Here is a 21,785-nt window from a genome sequence, read left to right as displayed (position 1 = left end):
GGTCCACAGGCCAATGCTCTATCCACTGAGCCAAACCATCTAGGGCAATTTTGGCTTTTCTAAAATCCTATATAATCCTATCTAATAAGGAGGGAATATGCTAATTGACCATCACTCCTTCACAAAGATGGCTGTACCCACAGCTGAGGCCAAGTTCCCTTAAGGAGCCTTAACAAGCAATCAGCAGGGACATGAGACTACACCCTCCCCCGCCCCCCATGGGGCTTGACGGGGGACCTCAGGCTGTGCCCCCCGCCCTGCTGCTGCTAGGGGACCTGAGGCTATGCCCCCCCTGCCTGGTGGGGCTTGACAGGGGACCTCAGGCTGTGCTCCCCACCCAGCGGGGCTTGATGAGGGACCTCAAGGTGCACCCCCAGTGCTGGGTTGGGGGAACTCAGGCCACTTCCCCCCACCTAGCGGGGCTTGACGGGGGACCTGAGGCTGCACCCCCCTGCCAGTGGGGCTTGACGGGGGACCTCAGGCCATGCCCCCCACCTGGCGGGGCTTGACGGGGCACCTCAAGGCATGCCCCCCACTCCATCTGAGGGACCTCAGGCCATGCCCCACATCCTGGTGCAGGGCCAGGGGACCTGAGGCTACATCCCCTGTCCAGCAGGGCTTTACAAGGGTGGGACTGGCCGGGTCTGGATCTAGTCCAATGGTGGGAGGGGAGCCAGGTCTGGGTCTCACGCGATTTTGAGGGGCATGTGGGTGGGCAGGGACTTGTCTCTGGGTCCCCCTTTTAATGTGCACAAATTTTGTGCACCGAGCCACTAGTATCCTATATAATAAAGAGGTAATATGCAAATTGACCCTCACATCCTCACACAAGATGGCCACCCCCATGTGGTCAAAGATGGCCACCACAAGATGGCCAGCAGGGGAGGGTAGTTGTGGGCGATCAGGCCAGCAGGGGAGGGCAGTTGGGGGGAACCAGGCCTGCAGGGGAGGGCAGTTAGGGGTGACCAGGTTGGCAGGGGAGGGCAGATGGGGGTGACCAGGCCTGCAGGGGAGGGCATTAGAGGCAACCAGGCTGGCAGGGGAGGGCAGTTGGGGGTGACCAGGCCGGTAGGGGAGGGCAGTTAGGGGTGACTGGGCCAGCAGGGGAGGACATTGGGGGGGGACCAGGCCTGCAGGGGAGGGCAGTTAGGGGCAACCGGGCCAGCAGGGGAGGGCATTGGGGGGGACCAGACCTGCAGGGGAGGGCAGTTGAGGGGAACAAGGCCTGCAGGGGAGGGCAGTTAGGGGTGACCAGGCTGGCAGGGGAGGGCAGTTAGGGGTGACCAGGCTGGCAGGGGAGGGCAGATGGGGGTGACCGGGCCAGCAGGGGAGGGCAGTTGGGAGTTACCGGACCAGCAGGGGAGGCTAGTTGGGGGTGATTGGGCTGGCAGGGGAGGGTAGTTGGGGGCAATCAGGCCGGCAGGGGAGCAGTTAGGCATCGATCAGGCTGGCAGGGGAGTGGTTCGGCTGTTCTATCCAGCCCGCGGAGCCGAAAGAGCAGAGGGTTCTCTTGCTCTCCCCTCCGCTCCTTTACTTTGAATTTATATTAATTCACACAAACACTCCATCCATGCTTTTGTTCTGGCCCTCCGGTCCAGTTTAAGAACCCATTGTGGCCCTCGAGTAAAAAAGTTTGCCCACCCCTGGGTTAGGGGGTGATCAGGCTGTCAGGCAGGCAAGTGGTTGGGAGCCAGCAGTCCCAGATTGTGAGAGGGATGTCTGAGGGGTCCCAGATTGGAAAGGGTGCAGGCTGGGCTGAGGGACAACCCCCCGCCCCAGTGCACAAATTTCGTGCACCAGGCCTCTAGTATTATATAAATAGAATAATGTAGTAGGTACTCTTTTGGGTCTGTCTTCTTTCACACAGCATAGTTTTTATGAGATGCATCCTGTTGTTGCATGATCAGTAATTTGCTTCTTTTTGCTTCTGAGGAGTACTCCATTGAAGGGAGGTACAGTTTGTTTATCCCCTAACCAGTCAATAGGCATCTGGGTTGTTTCCAGTTTGGGGTGATTATGTATAAAGTTGCTATAAACATTCATCTTCAGAGAACATTTATCATGTGTGTGAACATATGCTTCATTTCACCTGGGTAAATACCTACAAGTAGCATTGCTGGGCTGGAGAATAAGTGTGTTTTTTAACTTCATATGAAACTACCAAACTGTTTTTTCAAAGTAGTTGTATCATTTTATATTTCACTAACAATGTGTGAAAGTTCTAGTTGCTCCACATCCTCACCAGCGCTTAGTATGGTATTTTTTTTTTTTTTCTAATAAGAGGGATCTCTTAAAAATTCAAATGTGATCATTTCATTTCCCTGCTGAAAATCCTCTATTGCTTCTTATTGCTCAAAAAAGTCAAGGTGGCCTTCAAGATTCTGCAGTTTTGCCCACTGAATTCCTTCTCTCAGACCAAACATTACTTCCTCACCTGTCCTTAACCCCACACATCAAGGTGGGTCCCTCTTATGTCACCATGTGTTACCACAACCGTAATAAGATAATTCACTTTGTAATCAGATGCTGAATATCTGTCTCCCTCATTAGAACATCAGCTCCATGAGCGATGTCCACTGCTGGACCTGCAGGGCCAGAATAGAGCACATGTAGTAGGTGCTTAATAAAGATCGCTTGGGTGAGAGGTCTCATTTACTGGCCTCAACAACCTTGAATGCAAGGATGATTTTTTTGTTTTATTGTACAGAAAGGCTCAGAGAGGTGCAGTAAATTGCCCATGTCACTCAGCTGGAGCCAAGATCTGAGCCCCGGGCACTCTGAAGCTGTTCTTCCCCCAGCCATCTGGTCTGAAGGCCCTCGGCTCCCATGATTGCAAATGGCTGGGAGGACCTGGAGCCAGAGAGGAGGGGGCCACCTGCTGACAGTTGCCCAGGGACTCATCTCTCTGCTGGTTTTCTCTTCACTGTGAAGGTCTGTATGTCTCCAAAGCCAGAGAACTGGGCCCTGCCTTTTGTCCCAGGACATCTTCCTCAGGTTTTCCAGAAGAGGAAACAGAGGCAGGATGGGCCCTTCAGGCTTGTCACAGACCTCATTTCCTTGGCTTCTCACAACAACCCATTTCATCCATTTCACAGTGGGGAAAAGTGAGGCTCCACTAAGGAAAAGGCCTGTCTTAAGTCACACAGCTGCCACCCTTTTCTATCCCTCTGAGGGGAGGGACTCATTGGGAGTGTGTTAGGAGGAGTGAGGGACGGCTAAGGCAGTGGGTCTCAGACTCATCCCACCTCAACATCACCCAGAAGGCTTGTTAAAACCTGGATTATGACCCCACGCAGCCCCCCAACTCAGTGGGTCTGAAAATTTGCATTTTAACAAGTTGCCTGGTAAAGCTTTGGATCACACTTGGAGGACCACTCTCTGCCTTATGGTATGTTTATTCAGTGAGAGGCCCGTGGGGCCTCTCACTGCCCCTAGAATCCTAATAATAATAACATCCAACATTTTGTTGTGCTTGATACTGTTCTGATGACTTCACAGACGATGACTCAAACCCACAATATTCCCATTTTCCACATGGGGAAACTGAGGCACAGAGAGATTAGGTAACTTGCTCCAGGTTGTATCACCCATAAGAACTAGAGCTGGGCTTTGAACCCAGGCAATCTGGCTCTAAAGCCCACACCCATAAGGACCGCACTATGGTGCCCACCTCTCATGAGTACTCGCCCTTTCACCAAGACTGAGGGACTGGTCCCACCTGAATACACAGGGCAGGGACCAGAGGCCATGTTCACCATTTGGTTTACAACTACCTCCCTCCTCCAATTTAGAAATCAATGAGGGCTACACACAAATAAATGCAAACCTCCCCCAGTTCTCAAGCAAGTGACAGTTAACACCTTTGCTGGCATTTTGTGAGCCAATCTCCCGCATAAAGCTACTGTTGACAACTCCTCATCTAGCCACAATCAGCAATTATGCCCTGTCAGAGGCTTATAAATAGCTTCCCCTTGGAGTCAGTGACTCTGAAAGGTAAGGGTGTCTTGAAGAAGATTCTGTAGAGACAAGCTGGAGATGACACCTGAGGGCCTGGGCCAGAGAACAAAGCTTTATATTGAACAGTGGCCCAAAATAACTCTTTTCTTTTTTTTTTTTTTTTTTTTTTTTTTTTTTTTTTTTTTTTAAATTATTCTTTTGCTTTCTTTTTTTTTTTTTTTATTTTGAATATATTTTATTGATTTTTTACAGAGAGGAAGGGAGAGGGATAGAGAGTTAGAAACACCGATGAGAGAGAAACATCGATCAGCTGCCTCCTGCACACCCCCCACTGGGGACATGCCCGCAACCAAGGTACATGCCCTTGACCGGAATCGAACCCGGGACCCTTCAGTCCGCAGGCCGACGCTCTATCCACTGAGCCAAACCGGTTTCGGCTAACTCTTTTCTATTGGGAGGAAGAGCCAATGAAATCATGGTAGTTGGGAAAAATGCAGGTGTCAACTTTCCTGAGGCTGTTATAAGTGGCTAAAAGTGGCATATTTAGCTGCACAGGCCCAGAGAACATCAGAGGGAAGTATAAAGTCAGAGCTGGAACCCCAAGGATCTGTGAGCCGGCCCCTTTGTGTCCTGTAATGAAGTGAAGGCCCAATGAGGGTCAGATTCTGCTTAAGGTCACACAGTGAATCCATATTATTGACCTACTGTCCAATGAATGAGCTCAGGAACCTAGGAAGTGAGATGCAGGTTGTCTAGGCAAAGGCAGGCAGGCAGAAGAGGCCAGTCAAAGGGGGGCTTACAGAAGAGACCAGTTTTGTCTTCTTCTGCCCAACTTGCATAGTCATCAGAAGGGCTATTTCTATTTAAAAGCTTCAATGCCGCCTGGCCAACATGGCTCAGTGGTTGAGTGTCAACCTATGACTTCAGTGGTTGAGGTCACGGTTTGATTTTCAGGCAGGGCACATGCCTAAGTTGTGGGCTCGATCCCCAGTGTGGGGCATGCTAGAGGCAGCTGATCAATGATGCTCCCACATCATTGATGTTTCCATCTCTCTCTTCCTCTCCCTTCCTCTCTGAAATCAATCCTATCTAATAAAGAGGGAATATGCTAATTGACCATCACACCCTCACAAAGATGGCAGTGCCCACAGCCAATAAGGAAGGAATATGCTAATTGACTGCCACACTCTTAAAGATGGCAGCACCCATAGCCACAAGATGGTGGCACCCAGTTCCCTCAGCCTTGCTGGGGCAGCAGGCGCGGCATGACGGGGGCCGCCCCCAGGCTGGTCCGGCCATGCCACGCGCCTGCCTCCAGAGTACCCCAGTCCCCTCATCCCCTCAGCCGCCCAGGGCTGGCCTGAGGTGCAGGCAAGCCTCGGATGGCAGCTGCCCAGCCAACGCCCGAGGTGCAGGCAAGCCTCAGATAGTGGCTGCCTAGCCGCCCAGGGCCGTCCAAGGCTCAGGTAACCAGGGCCAGCCAAGGCTTGTGCTGCCGGCAGTGGCAGCAGCAGAGGTGTGATGGGGGTGTTGCCTTCCCCTGATCACTGGGTCCCCTCCCGCCCCTGAGGGCTCCCAGACTGTGAGAGGGGGCAGGCTGGGCTGAGGGACCCCCCACTCCAGTGCATGAATTTTCATGCACCGGGCCTCTAGTGAAAATATATTTTAAAAAATAAAAGCTTTCAATGCCTTCCCATTGGACAGTCTGAAGTCTAAAGCCTTGTGAAATGGCTCAAGTTCAAGATCACACAGGGCAGTACAGCATGGTGGTTAAGAGCATGTACTGTGGAGCAGAGATGTGGACCCAAGCTTGGCTTTGCCACTTATTACTGTGTGATGTTTACTAAGTTACTGAATCTTTAACATGCTCAGCTGCAAATTGGGCTAACAATTGGCAATTAATCTCAGATATTTGAGATTAGATGAGATAATAAAAGCAAAAGTGCTTAGCAGTTTGCTTGACTCGAATTCATTGCTATTAATATTACTATTGGATATTCTATATTTGGCAGTCCCCCTCCCCTTAACCTGGTCTCCTGTCTTGCCTTTTTTCTGCTTCGCTCTCACATACAGGAAGGACTTGTTATGTCTCCTTGGTGCTAGGCTGTCTGTCTGTTCTTTCTGCCTTGACAGCCCTTCTTCTCCTGGCCTGTAAGACTCAGCTTAGGTAGCTCCTTGCCCAGGAAATATTTTTGGACTCCTAGTTGGTGTTATGAGCTTCTTCTGTGAAGATAAAGGTCAATCACAGAACTTGACCACCGGGGTCAAAAAGGCAGCCAATCAATGATTCTCTCTCATCATTGATGTTCCTATTGCTCTCTCCCACTCCCTTCCTCTACGAAATCAATAAAAAATATATTAAAAAAAAAAAAAAAAAAAAAGAACAGAAGCTTGGAGTTTTCAGCAGCCTGAGTCCGAGTCCTCATTCTGCCAACTACTCGCTGTGCAACGTGGAGACATGCCTCTCTGTGCTCTAGGGTGTTTTTAGGGGTGTGATGATAGTGACCTTAGGCCTTTGAGAGATGATCTCTGTAAAGGGTTTTGCACAGGCTCTGGCATGTGGTAAGTACTACATTACAGTACTTATTAACTACCATTACGTAGCTGATATTTTAACAAGGAGTAACAGGGCACTTCAGTACCTGACTACACTCGGTTGCTTCTCCATTCCCACTTCGCCCTGGGCTAGTGCCTAATCTAAAGGTTATATCTCATGAGCTTTTAGGTATAAAGCAATTCTGTGCCCCTGTCCATCTTTCAACTATTCAACTATTCATCCACCTACTATTCTTCCAGCCACCTCCCATCCATCCATCCACTATACATGTATCTAGCCACTGTCCAGCCATTTGTTATCCACCCCTCCATCCATCTCTCCACACTCAACCCACAGTGCATCCTCTCCTACCCATCATTCATCCTCTCCTCCAATCAGAAACAAGCATCTACTATGCCTCAGAACTTGAAGATGTAGAGAGAAATCAATGAGGGCAGCGAGATGTCAAAAAAATCAGAAGTTTTGGCATCAAATAGACCTAAATTCTAGACCGGGCCAAGTTCATGACCCCTAAGATTGCTTCACTGTGAGAATTTGGCAAGACGCTTCTCATACCACATCTGTCTGAAACAAATGTCCTCATACTGCGTGTCTGAACATCGATGCCACCATGAAACATCTGTCATAAGAAACTCCTTTTAATTGTTTGCATTATTTTTTTTTCTTCCGCGTGCATTTTGTCCCCCTTTCCCAACCTAGTTGTGGGATCCTTAAGAGCAAGGACAATTTTTTTGGCCCTTTGTATCTGCCTCCAAGTCTGATACCATGCTTCTGCCTGGCAGTTCTCCATGATTGCTTGTCTATTTTTGTCACTCCTGGACTGTCTGTAATAATGAATAAGAATAAGGATAAGAATAAGAATAAGAATAAGAATAAGAATAAGAATAAGAATAATAGGTAATATTTGCTGAATACTTCCTATGCACCAGGTTTTGCCACTGAATTCATTATTTCATTTGAGCTTTACCACAATGCCATGAAATAGGTACTTTTAAACCCCCATTTTACAAATGAAGGGACTGGGGCTCAAAAGAGCGGAGTCACTGGCCCAAGATTACGAACCTGCTAATTGACAGAGACAAGAGTGAAAGCAGCCAGTCTGACGCCAGAGCCTGTGAACCTCCCTGCGACACTGCACCACCCCCTCAGCTACCAGAGGGACGGATATGACTATATTTGTCCCACTTGCGTCAAAGGATGGTCTGAACACAATACAATGAAATAGCTGGAGAGGGCTTTAAAAAAAAGTTGGGATTTCAAAGGAAAAGCTGTGCCATTAAGCCTGCGGCACTTTCAGAAGTTATTAAATAGTGCAGGTTCCCTGACATTATCATCCAGTACCGTCTCCCTTCTATTAATATCTCCCAAGGGAACGATGTTGATGAGAAACTAGTGGTAATTGGAAGGAAACTGCTCCTTGCAGGTCTTTTAGAGGCAACTTTAAATCTCTACCTTATAGATAAAGAGGTTTTTGAGAAGTTCAATTTTGGTGCCTCATTTGGAGAAATGACGAGAAAGAGAAAATTATCCATTTATTTGAGATTTGGAATAATAGGGAGCTGGGTCTGAATTTTATCTCCCTTCTAGATCCAAGTGTTGTCTGGGGCCAGGGCTGGGCTTTATCCACTTCTGTATTTCTGGTTCCTTTTAGGTATTCTAGATCTTGGTGGGAGAGATAACTTAGGGAGGACCCTACCTGAGGTAACGCTGATCCTCAAAGCAACCTCTCTGGCTTGGAGGAAAGAGCTTTATCCAGGCCTGGGTGGGTGGCTACCCCAGCAGCAGTAGAGGAAGCACAGTTAACCAAACTCAAGCCACACTGAATGGCTTTCCCCTCTGAAAGGGGGGCTGGTTCTATGACCTGAAGGAGGTAGGGAAAGGGGCTCTAAACCACAGGCGTCTACCAGTCAGGCATCCAAATTCAACAGTCAGAGCAAGACCTCCTTCTGCAGATTCAGACTGTGACCACCTTACCTTGCACTGACAAGAAAATAGCAGAGCTCATTAGCGGGGTGATGACTTCCTGCCAAATCAAGAGAAACTCAAGACAATGGAATTATGCATCCATTAAAGGGAACAGGCAGATGATAATGACAGTTAACATTTACTGTGTCAGGACTCTGATACACACCTTGCAGGCACTATCTCATTTAATTCAACAGGTTCGTGAGCTAGGTTCCATTGTTATCATCCTTTGACAGGGAAGGCACTTGAAGAAGTTGAGTCACCTACCCAATGGGCCATGCAGAGCAGACTCCAGAGGCCCATGCCCTTATCCCCCAGTTTTTCATTTTGAAACTTTTCAAGCCAACTGAAGACTTGCAAGAATAGTATAATGAACACCCATATATCCTTTACACATTTTATCATCATTAACATTTTGCCATATTTGCACCACATTCAGGGAATTTAATATTAATATATTTTATGTATTCTATATTTAAATTTATGTTACATGCACAGGGTGTCCCAAAAAAGGCATACACACTTTAACAGCTGATAGCACAATTTTGAAAATGAAATGTATTTTAATAAACACTGTCTTTATAATTATTCAAATGTGTGTATACATTTTTTGGGAAACACCCACTATACATATATTTAACCCTCCTCCTAGTATATGTCTTACTGATTTGTGGGGGGGTGGGGAGAGAAAGAGAGAGAGAAACAGCGATGTATGAGAGGAATATCAATTGGTTGCATCCAGTATGAGCCCCCACTGGAGATCGAACCCGAAACCTAGGTATGTGCCTTGACCAGGAATAGAACCTGCAATCTTTCAGGGTAGAGAACAATGCTCCAACCAACTGAGTCAAACCAATCAGGGCTACATTCTATACTAAAATTTCTCCAATTGTCCTAAAAATGCCCCTTTTTAGCTAGTTTCATTTCATTCTAGGATTCCACTACATTTAATTTTCGTATTTCTTTAGTTCCTTCAATCTAGAACAGTTCCCACCTTTTTTCCCCCCTCTCCCATAACATTGACATTCTTTAGTCACATTCTGGATTTGTCTGCTCCCAGTTAGATTCAGGATGTGCCTTTTGGGTGGGAAGGCCTTATTAGTACTGCTGTGTCCCTGTTAGTGCATCACATAAGAGGGCATGTGATATCAAATGTGTCCCTCATCAGTGCTGCCAAATGTGGTCCTTATCTTAAAGTAGTGTTCATCAGATTTGTCATTAGAAAGGAACCCTCCTCCCAGTTACACCTGGGGACTGCGTGATTATCCTCTTCTTCCTCCATATAGGTCTACTGCACATACAGCCTTTATATAGAGCCTTTACTATTACATGAACTTTGTGCAAGGGGCTCGGCCCTCGCAGCCCCTCGCAGCCTTGGCGGGTCCTCGCAGCCCCGGCTTCATCCGGAAGGTCGTTCGGCTGTTCAGTCTAATTAGCATATTAGCTCTTTATTATATAGGACATAAATTGTTAAATTTAGAAAGAACTTGTGGGTAGTTACAACCTTCCCTCCTTTGTAAGTGATTATACATGTGACTAAATGCACGGGAGAAAGGTGCTGTTTGGGAGAGGACTGACTGGCTGGCTGTGATTTGCAGGAAGCCCCAGCCGTGAGGTCCTGTGGGTCTTCGCTCTTGGGCTGCTCCTTTTTCCAGAGTGGAATTTTCCTGTTGCTTGCCCGCTGCAGTGACGCCTGACTTAGAGCGGAGACAGTGAGGCCTCAGCCTCAGATTCTACCTCTCATTTAACTCAGCCCCTTCCTGATTTCCAGATGGAAACCCCCAAGGCCAGAGCCTCTTGTTTCAATGCAGAAAGACACCCTCTAAAAGTAGGTGGGGTGCAGAAGCTATTATAACGGCTTCTTTATAGGCTTTCAACAAACCTGCCATTTCCTGCTCTATATGTACTCTATTTTAAGAGGCACATGACATCTCCAATTCCTGAGTCTTTGGGGGGATTCACAGCATAAATTGATGGTTTTTCTGCTTCTCCACTGAGCAGAAAGGTTTTAGCTTTCTTAGTCTGCAGTGACCACGTGTCCATTGGCTACATGGCTTCCATGTTTTAGGGCCGCCGTCTTCTCTCTTGTTCTCTCCACACTGTGGATCACTTCTTTTACCTCTTTACTTGTAGTGGGAACTTGCAAGGGTGCAGAGGTAAGCCCATGTGCTCCATCCGTTATTGTTAACCCCAAATCTATATCTCATAATAGTTTTTTTCATGGTTTCAATTTTTTAAATGAGCCCTGATTTTTAAAAACAAACTAAATAGTAATATATATTATTATACTATGAAACAAACTAGGTGAAGAGATTAGCCAAAGAACATATATGCATAGACCCTGGACACAGACAACAGTGTGGTGAAGGCCGGGGAGGTGGGGAGAATGAGGCCTGGGTAGAGCTGGGCAAAAAGAAAAAGAGAGAGAGAGAAGAAAAAACACACAACTAAATGTTAATATATATTATTACATATTATATATTAACATTTATCTTGTTTTGGTATATATATATATATGTACTACACACACACACACACACACACACTTAAAATGTATGTTTTTAAAGTCACCACATATAAGAAGCATAATAATCAGAAACCTTCTCACTGCAAGTGAGAGAACATCACCTCACAGTGGTTTAAGTAAAGGAGGGAATTTACTGGTTCACGTGACTGAGACATCCAGGGTCAAGTCTTGGGAACTCCGTGGACACCAATGATGCTGTCAGGGCCCACTATTTCTTTCTTTGTTTTTCTTGTTGCTACAGAAAAACATTCTTTAGTCACATTCTGGATTTGTCTAAATCCAGAGTCCCTTTCTCCGTTGCTCTCCACCTGCACATGTTTCCACCTGCAAAATTCGGCTGTCAGGAAGAATGAGTGATGGAAAGGGCTGAAAATGAATGCACTCAGCAAACAGAGAAGGTGTCTGAAATCCTAACCCATAATAAGCATAATTGCTTTTCAGAAATCTACCTAAAGCTGCCGCCCCCAAGAGCAGGCACACAATGAGGCAGAGGAGAATTCTCAGCTTTGCATCAGGAACTGCCTGAGCTGAGAACATGGGAAGGTGTTTGAGTAAATGAGTCAGTTGACAGCCTTGGTACAGACTGATCTCGATCCAGGTCCGGGGAGCCAGCGCGCCCCACTCAAGAGTTGCTCCAGGTCTCCTTGCCCTCAGGGCTGAGGGTGCTGGAGGGAGCGGTCTCAGGTCACTACCATCTTAACTTGCATGCTGACATGGGCCTGTGTCTGTGACCCACTCTCCCACGTTTACAGGCTGAGCTCGGTTTTGCAGGTGGAAGGATGGGATCTGGTCTATTTGTCCCGCAGATGTTGAGATAACGGGAGAATGTGGAATCGTCGGTGAGAAGCACAGGAAACAGCGGGAGGGAAGGCATGGGGGCAAGAAGATGAGCTGCAAGCTCAGGGTCAAGTACTAGTTCTTGTTGCCAGGGCAGCAGCCCTGAGAGTTTCTTAGGCTGTGTAAGTGTAGGACCTCAGACAAATTATTTTGTTTCTTTTATCCTAGGTTTTCTCATGTATAAAGTGGGGCAGTCCATTAAGCCCCCTACCTTATAGATGTTAAAAGCCCGAGAGAACATTTTATTTTCCATTTCCCCCCTGTTATTTGTATAGAAATGGGTACTTCAATAAGCCCATGGCATGTTGAAACCACTGAAGGCAATTTCTGTGCTACTGAACAGACAGGGAGAGGAATGCGTTTTGCTCCTGAGAGGGAGAGAAAAAAAGCAAGAAACGCTGACATTGGCTATACAGACAGTGTGCAGTAAGTCTCTCGCCTACTTCCTGCGGCGCCCAAGTCCTTGGTCAAGTTGATAACACACAATGCTCTGTGTGAGTCGAGTTCCTCGACAAATAAGTGAAGAGGCTGCGTAGATAGGGGATGAAAGAGAGGGCACAGATAAGAAAGACCCTTTGCAGAAATCAGAAGGGAGGACTGTATAGCCAAGAGACTGGGGTCTGAGCAAAGAAAGCTCTAGATCTGTAAGAGGGGGCGCCTAACAGAGCGGCCATTATGTGTGACGTCTGAGGAGGTTAAACACGATGGTCAATGGGGAGTCTTGGGCACAACGCTTGATTATAGTGAAGGCGCTATAACAGCAGCTACTATTACTTAAATTATCATTACCATTATTGCTCTTGTTACCTTCCCCAGCCTCCCAGGGACTGGGGACTGTGGGCCCCAGGCAGTCACTAGTTCAGGCCTTGTGCTTCTCTCCCAGGAAAATGCAGTTTGTATAAGATGAGCTGAAATTTATTGGGCCTCACTAGCAATAAAAAAAAGTACAGTATGCAAATTAAACCCACAAAATAACACTTTGTCTCTTTGAAGAAGATTTTGCTTTTAAGGTGTTAGGAGCTGGTATGGGTATGGGCAAGGGAAAATCAGCAATCTTAAATCATGTAAGGGGGCGTACACGTTGTTACAACTTTTCCTGAAGACAGTTTGACAAGAAAGCATCAGGAGATTTAAAAACATGCATGTCCTTTGAGTTAGCAATTCCACGTCTGGAAATAATATATGGTAGATGCTTACAAAGATGCAGTTAGAAGGCATACTGTGCTGATTACTGCAGTGAAAAATTGGGAAGAGCTAAATATTCAACAACCGGGACTTAATTAAATAAATAAATGGTGCAGCCACTCATAGGGCCACACAGCAGCCATTCTAAACGATGTCGGAAGCATATTCATTGACATGGCTATAAAGTGAATCAGAGAAAAGCAGGAATCAGAACTGCATGTGTGCTGTGATCTCAGTAGTGGACGAGAGCTTTTCATTTCCCCAGGGCCTTCTTGGCCAGACCATGACATTAAAGGACCCCCTGGGCTCCTGACTCCAGCTGGACCAATGAGGGCCATCCCCAGGAGGATGCTAAACCTCTGAGGACAGCAGCAGCTCTCCTGTTACAGGCATAAGGACTGAGGACCATGCATGCCAAGAGCTGTAGGGGCCTTTTGCTGTCATGTGGGAGAGCTTGCCTGAGATGAAACCAAACGAGGGAAAGTAGAACCAACAGGTGCAGCAAGGCCAATCCTGAGGACCTTCCTCGAGCCCCTGGGGCCACCTGCTCCTGAAGTCAGACAGACCGCTGGGATTTTCAACTCTAGGCGCTAGTACATTTCTTTTATCACTTGCATTAGAGTCTTGACTAAAGCAAACCCATTTTTAAATATCAATAACAACAATATCCATAAATGTAGACCACCAAGGCATTGATTGCGATTTTCTCTTGGTGAGCGGGCTGTGTTATTGCCGATGGTCTTCTTTTTGGTGGAACATTGTGGTAGTTTTAAAACATGTCCACAAATTCTTCGATCCCTCTGCCAGCAAACGATGGGGTCTATGCCCTCTCCCATTGAATCCGGAGTGACCTTGGTGACCTGGTAATGGCATTGGAGGGGGATTGACTTGCTCAAAATCGTTTAGTGGGTGAGTGACAGCAGGACCTGATTTCAGTCAAAGCCTTTCTCTGTGCAATGCCTTCTAGGTTGGATCGTTCATCTGATTAACTAATACTTTACGAATCTTTTCTTTCTTTCACATGAGGGAAGAGGATGGACTCGGAACCATAAATACTACACAATACTGCTTCTCCTATTTATAAAATACCTGGCACCTAACAAAAATTAATGATCAAAGCAGCAATTTCCCCAGGTCATCAAGGCTAACCAGGGGACCATCACACTTAAGAAAAGGGTGCTGGAAGGGTGCTAAAGAAATCCTGGGGTGGATTTGTGATCCTCTAAATCTGGACTTATATTCTGAGTTCAAGGCCTGGCTCCACCAGTTATTAGGGGTGTGACCTTGGGCAAGTCACACCCCACAGAGGTGAGAATTGGGGCTCAGAGACTTTATTTTATTTTATTTTATTGATTTTTTACAGAGAGGAAGGGAGAGGGATAGAGAGTTAGAAACATCGATGAGAGAGAAACATCGACCAGCTGCCTCCTGCACACCCCCTACTGGGGATGTGCCCGCAACCAAGGTACATGCCCTTGACCGGAATCGAACCTGGGACCCTTGAGTCCGCAGGCCGACGCTCTAGCCACTGAGCCAAACCGGTTAGGGCTGGGGCTCAGAGACTTTAATTAGCTTGCCAAGGTCATGCAGCAAGTACATGCTGAAACTGGAATTTGAATCTCCATTTTTTTTATTTCAAAGTCTAAATCCTTAACCGCCCCCGTCCTTCCTCCTGTCAGTCAGCAGCCCTACCAGACTTTGAATAACATGGGGGCAAAAAGCAGGTCTTATTAATTTTCAAACCCTTCACCACCCCACTCCCACTCCCAAGTGCTCATCCAGAGGAGGCATCCGGAAATGTCTGCTGAATGAATCGTTGATCTCCCCTCCCACTCCTGGCACTTCCGGTCCCTCAAAGGCCTCCTTCTCAACTTCCTTGAATCAGCTTTTACTGAACACAAAAGGAGGAGTGATGAAAAAAGCCTTTCTCCCCAAGGATACAATTAATCAGAATGCTTGCGCACATACCTCTGTCTGTATAAATACATATATTTGTGTCGACATAAATAGTAGCACTCACAAAGGTTGCTGGCTTAGAGATGTGGTTAAATGGGAACTGACAGTATGATTCATGGCTTGGGTCAAATTTAACTCTAACCTGTTTGTACAAGACAGATTTACTTCAAGGGCCCTTCTACTGCATAATTGCCATGGGCCCACCTTCTTTCCCGGGAGAGGGTATTTCCAAGTCAGCCCACAATCTCTTGCTGCTGCACACCCAAGTCAGGTCTGGAGTCTCTTGGCTACTTTCCCAGCAGTGTAGGCCCAGTTAAGTTGGCATTCATTGTCAGCAAAGGGAGGAGGGGTAATCAAAGCTGCAGCAGGAGGCACCCTGCCAGGAAACTGGGCGTATGAGATGGAGAATCCTCTGGGATAGGTGGTCTAGAGAAAGCCTTTCATCCATCCATCCATTCACCCATCTATCCTTCTATTCATACACTAGTGGCCTAGTGCACGAAATTCATGCATGGGGTGGGGGGTGTCCCTCAGCCCGGCCTGCACCCTCTCCAATCTGGGACCACTGGCTCCTAACCGCTCACCTGCCTGCCAGCCTTCTCGCCCCCAACTGCCCCCCTTGCTGGCCTGATTGTCCCCAACTGCGCCCCGCCCCTTGCCAGCCTTATCACTCCCAACTGGCCCCCCTCCCGGCCTGCTCGCCCCCAACTGATGCCCCCCCCCTGCCAGCCCGATCACCCCCAACTGCCCTCCCCTTCTGGCCTGATTGCCCTTAACCACCTCTGCCTCGGCCCTGCCACCATAGCTTTGTCTGGAAGGTCTCCAGGTCTAATTAGCATATTACCCTTTTATTAGTATATATAGCATCTGTCTAATAATATATAGCATCCATCCACCCATTTATTCATTCAACCATTAATTACATCCATCCATCCATTATATACACCCATCTATCACATTCATTTATCTACTCCTTCAAGCATAAAACATGTACTGAGCATCTACTTGGTGCCAGATACTGTACTGAACACTGGGGATATAGTGAACAAGTCTGATATCTTGCCTTCATTGAGCTTAAGTTCTAGCATGAGTTCAGACAATAAACAGGTAATCATGCCAATAACTTTTTAGTTATAGGCTCTGAGAAGCGTTATAGAGAAGATGCAGGTGGTGTTAAGAGATTCTGTACCTGGAGGACTTGAGCTAGTCTTGGGGTCAGGGAAACGGCTGAGAGTTGATGGATGAGAAAGAGCCATCCATTCATTTGGGAGCTGAGCAGGTCTTTATGAGCAGAGAGAAGAGCCTGAAGACAGCTTTGAGGTTGAGAAGACCTTTGTGTCTTCTCCCAGAGCAAGGAGCAAGGTAACTGGAGCAAGGCAAGAAGGGGAGAGTGTAAAAGACCAGATCGGGAGACCTTGGGAAGCCACATCACCCAGGGCTTTGGAAGTCACGAAAGGATTTGGTGTCCGATTTTGCTGTGGTTCCATTTTCCATTTGAAGACGTTCCATTTAAAGAAGTAGGAGTTTCATAGCTTTGTTTAGCAGAAAGATGGCACATTATGGTGGAGAAGCACAGAGCTCAGCTGAACTCTGAGCTCTACCATACTACAGATATATGACCTTAGGTAAGCAAGCTAAATAAACTTTTGGCAGCTATGCAGAGGATGAATTAGAAGGCTAAACCTGGAGAAGGCATGTTGGAAGGCTGTTATAATAATAACAATCACAGAATCCCCATTCACTGAGTCTCCCAATGCAGAAATCTGAGAGGCATCCTTCATTCCTCTCTTCCTCATAACTGAGAGCATGTTGGAAAGCTGTTATAATAATAAAACAGGTATAACATTCAGCTTGAAGTAACAGAAAACCCAAATAATGGTGACTTACTTACACTGGTGCTTTCAGCTCAAAGATCCAGGCTTTTTTTTTTTTTTTTGGTCTCTCTATTCCATCATATTTGCTTTCATCCTCATGGTTGTCACTTCATGGTTCCAAGATGGCTGCTACAGCTCCAGATATCACAGCCACATTCAAAGACACCTATAAAATAATGATAATCCTGTTTTTCCCCTTTTTCTTTGTTTAATATTGATAGAGCACCTACTATGTATCAGGTGCTTTTCTGGAAACTGATAATATTTCAATGACCCAAACAGACTAAACTCACTGAGTTGTTATAAGATTATATGAAATAATGCATATAAAACATTTGGTACCATGGTTGGTCCATTGCATATACTTATTAGATAGTGGCTGTTTTTTTTTGTTTGTTTTTGTTTTGTTTTTATTTAAGTTCATTATTGTTTAAAGTATTACATGAATCTCCTTTTTCCTCCATTTACCTCTCCCCGGCCGCTCCCACTCCCCAAGCACATGCCCTCACCCTCCTACTGTCTGTGTCCATTGGTTATGCTTAGCTGGTGGCTGTTTTGATTATTATTTTAAATATTAATTAAGGAACACTTTTCTAATGTTGCTCAATATACTGGGAGCTCCAAGGAAACAGCATTTTCCCCTTCAATCACAGAATCCCCATTCACCGAGTCTCCCAACGCAGAAATCTGAGAGGCATCCTTCATTCCTCTCTTCCTCATAACTGACAGCCAGTCATCAATTCCCATCCTTCCTAACTTCTAAATATCTGAACTGTATCTGCCCATCTCCAGTCCCCATTCACTGACATAGTTTGGGGCTCTTGGTCTCATACCTGACAGACATTGTTAATTGTTTACCCAAAATATACATTCCCCCCTTCTTCCATATTAAAAGCATCATGGTTTTGTTGGTGCCTGTAATGTGCATAGTCTCAGGTAAATACTAACTTTCCCAAACTTTCTTTTGTCTTTTGCACTTAGGTGTGACAGTTTTGACCAAGGAGATGGAAGCAAAAGTCTCCTGGAATAAATGTAGAGCATACATTTGTCCTAAATTTTTCTATCTTTGACTGTGGCTGTGATGTCTGGAGCTGTGGCAGTCATCTTGGAACCATGACGTGACAACCATAAGGATGAAAGCAAATATGATGGAGTAGAAAGACAAAAAAAAAAAGACAAAAGAAAAGAAAAAGCCTGGATCTTTGTCAAAAGAGCTGACAACAGCAGTGTAACTCACCACTATTTGGGTTTTCTGTTACTTTAAGCTGAATGTTCTACCTGTTTTATTATTATAACAGCCTTACAGCTTGCTTCCTCCAGGTTTAGCCTATGTTTTGAAATATACAGATCTGATTACTCCTGGGCTGAAAACTTTATAAAGGCTTCCCTTCATCTACAACAGTCCCTGGACATAGTGTTATTTTCTGGCTAAATAAGGATTTTCAGAGAGCATCTCAGCACCTTAATGAGGTTTTCTGATGAATATTGCAGTAATCCTGTATAATAAAAGGCTAATATGCAAATCAACCGAACAGCAGAATGACCGATCGCTATGATGCGCACTGACCACCAGGGGGCAGATGTTCAATGCAGGAGCTGCCCCCAGCCCGCAGGCCCCTATCACCCGATCAGGGCTTGCCAGTCAACCTCTTGGTCCCTCCCCGCCTGCTGGCAGGCTCCAATTGCCTGATGGGGAACAGGGAACCGGGGGTGGGTGGCGGCAGACGCAGGTGGTGCCAGGCCAAGGCCACTGCCCTGCTGGTCGCCCCACACACAGAGGGCAAATGATGGCAAGAGGCGGGGCCAGCAAACCGCAGGAACAGCCAACCTCTTGGTCCCTCCCTCCCTCCCGACCAACAGGCTCCAATCGTCCGATGAGGAACAGGGAACTGGGGGTGGGGGGGCGGGGCTGGCTGCTAGCAGCCGGGGAAAATGGTCCTGATTGCAGGCCAGGCTTAGGTACCGTACCTGTGCACAAATTTCATGCGCTGGGCCTCTAGTATTTTAAATAAAAGTATTGAATTTAAATTTACCTGAATTTAAAGAAGATAACAATAGAAGTAAAATTAAAAAGTAGCCCTGGCCAATTTGGCTCAGTGGATAGAGCACTGGCCTGCAGACTGAAAGGTCCCAGGTTTGATTCCGGTCAAGGGCATAAACCTTGGTTGTGGGCACATCTCCAGTAGCGGGTGTGCAGGAGGCAGCTGATCAATGTTTCTCTCTCATCGATGTTTCTAGCTCTCTATCCCACTGCCTTCCTCTCTGTAAAAAAATCAATAAAATATATATATTTTTAAAAAGCAGTTGCTGATGGGATATTGTTTCTTAACAGATTACTCTGAGGGAATTATTAAGGAGATATGACAACTAACTGCCCTGTGAGATCCTGGATAGCATTCTGGACCAGAAAAAGGACAGCAGTGGGAAGTTTACAATATTTTTATAAGGTCTGTAGTTTTGTTAATAGTGTTATATCAATGTTGCTTTCCTTGTTTGGTAATTATACTGTGGTTATATAAAATGTTAACATTAAGAGACACTGATGAATAGCACACCGAATTCTCTGTATTACTTTATTAACTGTTCTGTAATTCTAAAAATAATTCAAAATGAAATGTTCTTTAAAATCACTTTAAGGTTAAAAACTTTATAAAATACAAGAGATTAGAGTGGTTTTTAATCATGTTTTTGTTCTAGAGAGTATGGAATCACTCCCTGTTATGAAACATGATGGCATTAGCACTCTTAAAATTCTTTTCATTTTCTCTTTCCCAACTTGCCAATTTTTGTTAATTATTTTCATAGTGTCAAGATTTAGAACATTGACTTTTTTTGGCAACCATAATTATTACTGGAGCTGTTGAAACTTAATTATGTATTGAAATAATTCAGTGCTCACCACCACTCCTTTTGTTTCCTGAATTCTTTATTTTGATTTATCTCTTTACTGGCTGAATTTCATATATAAGTACTTTTTATCTGAATGTCTCATTGCTCCTGTGTTTTCTGAGTTCATGACCACTTGAAAATGTCTGTGTGTTGCCATCACATTTTTACAAATGAAGGTTTGGTTATATGCAATAGACCAATCATGGTACCAAATGTTTTATGTGCATTATTTCATATCTATACTAATAATAGAGGAATATGCAAATTGGCCAGGACACCACCATGTAACGACCAATCAGGATGGGGGTGGGGCCTCAGCAGAGAGCTCTCAGCAAGCCTGGGCCAGGGGTCCGAAGGGTGCAGAGAGGAAGGGAGAGCAGATAGGCAGTTAGGGCAATCAGGCAAGTAGGGGAGAGCAGATAGACAGGGGAATCAGGCCAGGAAGGGAGTGCAGATAGGCAGTTAGGGCGATCAGGCCAGGAGGGGAGAGCAATTAGGGCCATCAGGCTGGCAGGCAGGTGAGTGGTTAGGAGCCAGTGGTTCCGGATTATGAGAAGGATCCCGGATTCGAGAGGGTGCAGGCTGGGCTGAGGAACAGCCCCCCCCCCCACCCCGTGCATGAATTTTGTGCACCAGGCCTCTAGTAATCCTATAAAAACTCAGTGAGTTTCTGTCTGTTCAGAAAGGACTCTGTAGACACTGCTCTACCATTTTCTGTCACAAAGGGTTAAAATATTTTTACATACAATGGAATTAACTTTTTTGGATAGATTGTTTTATGAGGTTTAATACATATAACATTCACATAACCAAAACCAGAATCAAATAAAAAACAGTTCCATCATTCCTCAAAATTTCCCCATGCTGTCCCTTTATAGATAAACTCCCCTAACCATTAAACCCTGGCAATCACTAATCTATTCTTTGTTCCTATAATTCTGCCATATAGATGTCATATAAATGGAATGAATTATACATTATGTAACCTTTTGTTACTGACTTCTTTTACTCAGGATAATGCCTCTGAAATACATCCACATTGTTGTGTGTATAAACATTCATTATTTTTATTACTCAGTAATATTATATTATACTGATGATCCACAATTTGCTTATCAGTTATTGAGGGACAGAGTGGTTCAACCATTTTCCTTCCCACCAACAATGTATGTGAGCTCACTGAGTATGAGAACTCTATAGTGGAAGTTCAAGTTTTTGGCCTATTTTATATCTTACTAGAGGCCCGGTGCACAAATTTGTGCACCAGTGGGGCCCCTCGGCCTGGCCTGCAGGATTGGGCCGAAACTGGCTCTCCAACATCTCCCGAGGAGTCCTGGATTTGCGAGAGGGCACAGGCCAGGCCGAGGGATCCCACTAGTGCACAATCGGGGCCAGGGAGGGATGCGGGAGGTTAGCCAGCTGGGGAGGGACTGTGGGAGGGCTCCAGGGCATGTCCCGCCTGTCTTGCTCAGTCCCAATTGGCTGGACCCCAGCAGCAAGCTAACCTACCAGTTAAATCATCTTCCCCCTGGTGGTCAATGCATGTCATAGCAAGTGGTTGAGCAGCCTTAGCATATCATTAACATATTACGCCTTGATTGGTTGAACGGCCAACTGGATGACCAGACACTTAGCATATTAGGCTTTTATTATATAGGATTGTGAATTTGGGGCAGTCTTTATGTATTCTGAATACAAGTCCTTTGCAAAATATGTAATTTGCAAATATTTTCTCCCCATATGAAGTTATTATTTTCATTCACTTAGCAGAGCAAACATTTTAAATTTTGATGAAGTCCAATTTACCAGTAATTTTTGATGGATCATGCATTTGGTGCCATATCTGTGAACTCTCTTAACTAACTAAAGGTCATGCAGATTTCTCTTATGTTTTCTTTGAAAAGTTTTGTTTTATATGCTATCTGTAATCATTTTAATTTTTGTATAAGGAGTAAGGTATATTGTTTTATTTATGTATACCCAAATGTTCCAATACCATTTGTTGAAAAAACTATCCTTTCTCCATTGAATTGCTTTT

General features: G+C 45.7%; 1 long non-coding RNA gene across 1 annotated transcript in view; it reads left to right on the top strand.

Moving 5' to 3' along the window:
• Positions 1-18,015, top strand: part of LOC308255500 — a 60,996-nt gene extending 42,981 nt beyond the window's left edge. The window contains exons 8-9 of the long non-coding RNA XR_013961357.1: positions 2,708-2,931; positions 17,840-18,015. This is a non-coding gene — a long non-coding RNA (uncharacterized lncRNA). The remainder of the gene's footprint in view (positions 1-2,707; positions 2,932-17,839) is intronic.
• Positions 18,016-21,785: the final 3,770 nt, after the last annotated feature.

This window comes from Plecotus auritus (assembly GCF_963455305.1).
Source record: "Plecotus auritus genome assembly, chromosome: 8".
Classification (NCBI taxonomy): Eukaryota; Metazoa; Chordata; class Mammalia; order Chiroptera; family Vespertilionidae; genus Plecotus; species Plecotus auritus.
This window is presented reverse-complemented; position numbering and strand designations above follow the sequence as displayed.